At 38.9% G+C, this 6504-nt stretch overlaps 1 pseudogene; it reads right to left on the minus strand.

The window, feature by feature from the left end:
- Positions 1 to 5431: 5431 nt before the first annotated feature.
- On the minus strand, positions 5432 to 5532 carry LOC118758948 (U6 spliceosomal RNA; annotated as a pseudogene).
- Positions 5533 to 6504: the final 972 nt, after the last annotated feature.

Here is a 6504-nt window from a genome sequence, read left to right on the forward strand (position 1 = left end):
GGTTCAAAAGTCCAAAGTCCAGATGTCACCTGAATCACCTGAATACAGGTGTAAGAGTGTGAATGCCACAAAGGGCTATCATGGAAGGACTTTACCCTCACAGAGAGAAGAAATAGGCAAAACTAAGTCTAATAAATCATAAGTCCAAAACTCAAACAGGTGACAATGAATTGCTCCTAAAATATGTACAAAGGATTCAAGAGAAATGACTGTAGGTTTGTCTGAAGTGTGTTTGGATAGAATTATTAATCTTATTCACCAAAAGTCTGATTTATTTTAGCCATGTGGAACAATCCTAAGAAATCCTTTGTTCTTTAGAACTTCTTGTACTCTAGAAATACCATCCCTTAAATTTTTCAGTCACCATATTTCAGTAGCCTGTTTTTTTACAGAGACAAAAAAAAAAAAAAAAAACCCACGTTTCTCTGAATGCTTTTAGCCATTTTCTAAAACAACAACAACAACAACAACAAACTCCTCTCCACTACCAGCTTTCCTAAAGCTCACTTTTCTGAGCCAAGTCAATATATGCTCACTCTGTAGCACATAAATTCTAACTAGAATTTGACAAATTTGAAGCACTTTCCTAAGGTACATTGCATTGTGTTGGGTTTGTTTGTCTGGGCCTCCTGCAGGATCATCACAACCTGGATACTACTGAAGTCCACTAGGGCAAGAAAAGTTTCACCCAGGTCATCTGAAGCCACAGTGCCTGTAGCCGGGGATGTAGCAGAAATGAGGGATGAGACTCCCAAGGCTGTCTGTAAGGAGGGCATCCAATGTCCATCTGCTGGAATCATTCTGCCTTTCAAGAGCTTTAGCCTCATGACTCGAAGGGCAGCCTCCATGATCTCCAGGCCACTTTCCTGCTGTCTTTTTTTTTTTTTTAATTAATATTTAGCATTATGTGACAGTTTCATAGGCTTGGGAATCCCCCTCCTCCTCCCCCTCCCCTCCCCCCTGGTGGATTCCTCCACCTTGATGCAGCATTACAGTTCAAATTCAATCAAGATTCTTTCCTTGCAAACATATATTAAGCATGGAGTCCAGCTACTTATTGTCCAGATGGGTTGAACAGTTTCTTGGGGAGACCATTTCTGGTCCGAAGTCAGAGCTGGTATAATATCATCACAGTCAATTAAGAGTCCCAATATAACATCAACAGCAATTTGCAATATTATGGAATTGACATAGTTTTGAGTAACCAGTATGTTAAAACAACAACAACAACAACAACAACAACAACAACAACAAAAGAACAAAATAACAAAAAGCAAGTCCTAACCACAACCTATGATTAGCTCATTGACATCTCAATTTTAGTTTATATACAGGACCGGACCGGCTGCTATATACCTTAAAATGGCTATAGGGTACCAATCAGCTGTCTCATATCTATTTCATTTTAGTGTTTAGCCATTTGTTGTGTTGAAGTATAATTTTGTTGATCTTGGCAGATTTTGGGATAATCTAGACTGGCTTGTAACTCTAACAAGATATTTGTCGACATTTAATGTGCAGAACATTTTTTTTGGGGGGGGGCGGTGCAGGAAAATCCTCAACACCATGGTGAGGAGTGACTAATCTTTGTGTCCCACCCAGCAAGGCATGAGCCAATCCATGCCAGCTCTTTCCTGTCAGATTTCAAGCTGTACTTTCTGTTGTTTGTCTATTTATTTTAGGGTGTTTTTTTTTTCTTTTTTTTTTAGTTTGTATGATTGTTTGTTTGCTGTGAGGGGTTTTCGAAGCGATCCCGATGGTCACTGCGAGGGAGGGCGGGGGTCCAGAGGTGGAGCCAGGCTCGGACCAGAGAAAGCTCTCCTCCCTGGTCCCGAAGGACATTAATTGTTCTTCTGTGTCTGCTGACTGCTCAGGGCTTCTGGTTGTCTTTCCGATGACGTTGGTTTCTGTGCGGTGGTGTTTGGACTTCTTCCATCCCCTGTGGAAGCTCCGGTTGGGGGTGGGTGACCTCAGAGTACTCAGCCTCCGAGGGCATCCAATTCCCTGTGGCCTCCTTGGCAGTTGGGGTATAGTCCTTGTTGCTCGTATTAGTAGTTTGTGTTGAAGATCTGGGAGTCTTCGTGGTTGGGATCCAAGCTTCCTCCTTACCACCTGCTCCACTCTGGAGTGCCCCCCTGCTCCACGCACATGACCTCCTGTTAAGAGGTTGTCAGGATCGCACCCGATTCCCCCCTCATGCATTGGTATAGTAGTTTTATTGTTGTTTAGTGCCGCTTTGAGTCTGTTGTCTATGAATTACCAGATTTGACCTTGATAAGCTATATTGTACTTTTTTTTCTCTCACTCTTTTTATGGTCTTGAAAGATTTCCCTGCACTCCCTCCCCATTACCGGTTAACATAGCGTATTGAGGGTATAGTAGGTTTTACAGTTTTTTGATGTAGGTCTTAAATATTCTGACATTAATTGTTGGTTTATAGATTATATCGCGTTATCTTATTGCATTGGATACAGGTTGTTAGAGATTGCACTAATATTACAATATACAGGTACTATCTTTCAAGTTGTCATCTTTTCATCTCAGATTAAGGCGAACATGTGGTATTTAACCTTTTGGGATTGGTTCATTTCTCTTAGCATGATGGATTCCAGTCGGGCCCATTTGTCCACAAAGAACTGCATTTCGTTTTTTTTTAATAGCTGAGTAGTATTCCATAGAGTAGATGAACCATAGCTTTCTTATCCAGTCTTCTATTGATGGGCATTTTGGCTGCTTCCAGGTTTTTGCGATTGTAGATAGTGCTGCTATGAACATAGGCGTGCATGTTGGTTTCTTGTGTAGGAGATCTTTTGGATATATTCCTAGGAGTGCTATTGCTGGATCATATGGTATGCTGATTTTCAGTTGTTTGAGTATTCGCCAAACTGATTCCCATAGAGGCTGTACAAGTCTGCAGTCCCACCAGCAGTGGAGAAGGTTTCCCTTTTCCCCACAGCCTCGCCAGCAAGTGTTGGTGGTATTATGTATGTGTGCCATCCTTACTGGAATTAGGTGGTACCTCATTGTTGTCTTCATTTGGATTTCCCTTATTGCCAAGGAACTTGAGCATTAAGGAAATAATTAGAAATTATTACAAAGAACTATACGCCAACAAATCCGATAACCACTTGGAAATGGAAAGATTCTTAGAATCCCACCACTTACCAAAACTCACCCCAGAAGCAACAGAAGACCTGAATAAACCCATTACCGAATCAGAAATAGAATCAGTGATTAAAGAGCTCCCAACAAAGAAAAGCCCAGGCCCAGATGGTTTTACCACAGAATTCTACTAAACATTCCAACCAGAGCTAACCCCAAACCTTTACAAGCTCTTCAAAACAATAGAAAAGGAAGCAGTTCTTCCAAACTCATTCTATGCAGCTAATATCACCTTAATCCCCAAACCGAATAGAGAATTAACAGAGAAGGAAAACTACAGACCGATCTCCCTGATGAATGTTGACGCTAAGATTCTCAACAAAATCCTAGCCAATAGAATACAAAAAAACATCAGACAGATCATCCATCCAGACCAAGTAGGTTTCATCCAGGGAATGCAGGGATGGTTCAACATAAGAAAATCCATAAATGTGATACATCACATCCAAAAACTGAAAAACAAAAACCATATAATAGTATCAATAGATGCAGAAAAAGCTTTCGACAAAATTCAACACCACTTCATGTTAAAAACCCTAACCAGGGTGGGGATAGAAGGAACAATCCACAACATAATCAAAGCAATATATGAAAAACCCAATGCCAGCATCATACTAAATGGAGAAAAACTGGATCCCTTCCCACTGAGATCTGGAACAAGAAAAGGCTGCCCACTATCACCACTGCTATTCAATATAGTCCTAGAGGTACTTGCAGAAGCCATAAGACAAGACAAAGAAATCAAAGGAATCCTGCTGTCTTGAAGAACCCTTCTTTCAAGACTAATCTTAGTAAATGGTCATTTAGTTACATCTTTGATCTCCTCTGCTGAAAATACTCTTTAATCACCTCACTATAGTGCCAGTTGGAGAACTTTCCTAACTTTTCTTCTCAACCTTCCTTTCAATTAAAAGTTCTATCTTTAAATCAAGCTACAATGTGAACACCATGATTTATTCCATGCTGTTTAGAAATGTGTTCTGCCCGGAATTCTAGTCAATCACTCCTAAATCCTACTCTTCAAAAAGCCATAGGTATGGACACAGATCAACCAAGTTCTTTTGCCAGTCTCTAACTAGGGTAACTATCACTGCAGTCTCCCATATCTTATTTTTCAGTTACTCTTGAGATACCATAAAATGATTCTTTTCAATGTATTTGTAGTCCCTTGAAATTGTCCTAAAGATACATAGCAAATGAAGATCAAACTGCCACTCAATAATCTTAAAAAAACTGCAGCTATTCCCTGGTCTTCTCTTCTGATCCCTCGGAAGAAACACTTAATGACATTACATGTTTTTTTTTTTTTTTCCTTCCTAGCTTTCTCCTCCAATGCATGTGTCTCTTCCCAGTTTCAATGCAGCTTACAAGGCAAATGGGAAGAGCTACTTTTTAAACAGAAGAGCAGAGGGCTTGGTTCAGTGCTCCAGCATAGGGGCCATCCTGAAAGTATGCCCATGTTAAGCTCCTGGAATAATTTCAAGAGACTGTAAGCAATTTCCCCCAGTTAACCAGTGATATCTGTGGAGAAAGAGTTCACGGAAAATCTCATGCCACCATTTCTGAATCTATGACAATTTTTTATGAATTTTATTTCTGGTTTAAACATTTAAAGATGCTCTGAATCTCCACTATTTCAAAATAAGCTTTCAAGGTCAAGTGCTTTCTATGTTGCCTATTTCTACTTTTCTTTTTACTGCTGATGTTTCTTGATAAGGAGGGAGTAAAGCTAGTCAAATATAACATGGTAACATTAACATTTGTATGGTTACATTTAAATACAAGATTCAGAACATTTTTATCAGCTTTGATTAACTTAGGGCATTATTGCATTTGTTTTTTTTTTTTTATTATTATTTAACTTCATTAATTACATTGTATTATGTGACACAGTTACATAGATACTTGGGTTCTCCCAGCCCTGCCCAAACCCTCCCACCATGGTGGATTCCTCCACCTTGTTGCATAACCACAGCTATCTTTTTTGAAACTTTATGAGAAAAGATAGCCTGCTTTTGAGGAACAATTTTTGAGGAAAACTATTGACTTTCTCCACATTTAAAAACATTTTATTTTGTTTTACAATACAGTTCCATAGTCTCTGGGTTACCCATGCCCCATTCCTCATGGTCTCTCGCCCAATCCTCATGGATTTCCCATTTAGTTTTAAAATGGGTGTCCTTCATGAACAGTCATTAGTCCATCATGCTGTTATTGAAGTGTTTTCTGACAACGTAGGCATGGACAATATCAGAGAGTCCATCATCATAAAAAAATGGAACGCTTCACCAATTTGTGTGTCATCCTTGAGCAGGGGCCATGCTAATCTTCTCTATCACTCCAATTTTAGTGCCGCAGCAAGCATTGAGGAAAATTATTTTTCTAGATAATTTGCTAATGAATGTTAGATAAAAGTATATTATTGAAGCCCCTGTTGTCTCATCCTACAAAATCATTAACCAGCACACCCTCCATTTTTGCATTAGTTCAATGCAACACCTATCACTTCATGTTCCTATATTTCTTTAACCCATACAAATATTTTGGCTATCTATTTTAGTTTTTATGAACTCTTTAGGAACATGTGGATAATAATGATTTTTTATTTTATTACTGCCTACCACATCACACTCTTTCAAAAGTATATAGTATTTTTTTTCTCATTTTTTTATTATTAATTATTTTGCATTATGTGACAGTTTCATAGGCTCTGGGAATCCCCCCCCTCCCCACGCCTCTCCCCCCTGGTGGATTCCTCCACCTTGATGTAGTATTACAGTTCAAATTCAATCAAGATTCTTTCCTTGCAAACGTATACCAAGCATAGAGTCCAGCTACTTGTTGTCCAGATGGGTTGAACAGTTTCTTGGGGAGACCATTTCTGGTCCAAAGTTAGAGCTGGTAGAATATCATCCCATTCGATTAAGAGTCCCAGTATAACATCAACAGCAGTTTGCAACATTATGGAATTGAAATGGTTGTGCGTAACCAGTATGTTACCAAAAAAACAAAACAAAACAAAAAAAAACAAAAAAAAAAAAAAAACAAGCAAGTTCTTAACCACAACCTATGATTAGCTCATTGACATTTCAATTTTAGTTTATGTACAGGACCGGCTGCTATATACCTTAAAATGGCTATAAGGTACCATTCAGCTGTCTCGTGTCTATTTCATTTTAGTATTTAGCCATTTGATGTGTTGAAGTATAATTTTGCTGATCTTGGCAGATTTTAGGATAATCTAGACTGGCTTGTAACTCTAACAAGACATTTGTCAACAATTTAGGTGCAGAACATTTTTTTTTTAATTTTGGGGGGTGTGCAGGGAAATCCCCAACACCA

This window comes from Ochotona princeps, chromosome 3, assembly GCF_030435755.1.
Source record: "Ochotona princeps isolate mOchPri1 chromosome 3, mOchPri1.hap1, whole genome shotgun sequence".
Lineage (NCBI taxonomy): Eukaryota > Metazoa > Chordata > Mammalia > Lagomorpha > Ochotonidae > Ochotona > Ochotona princeps.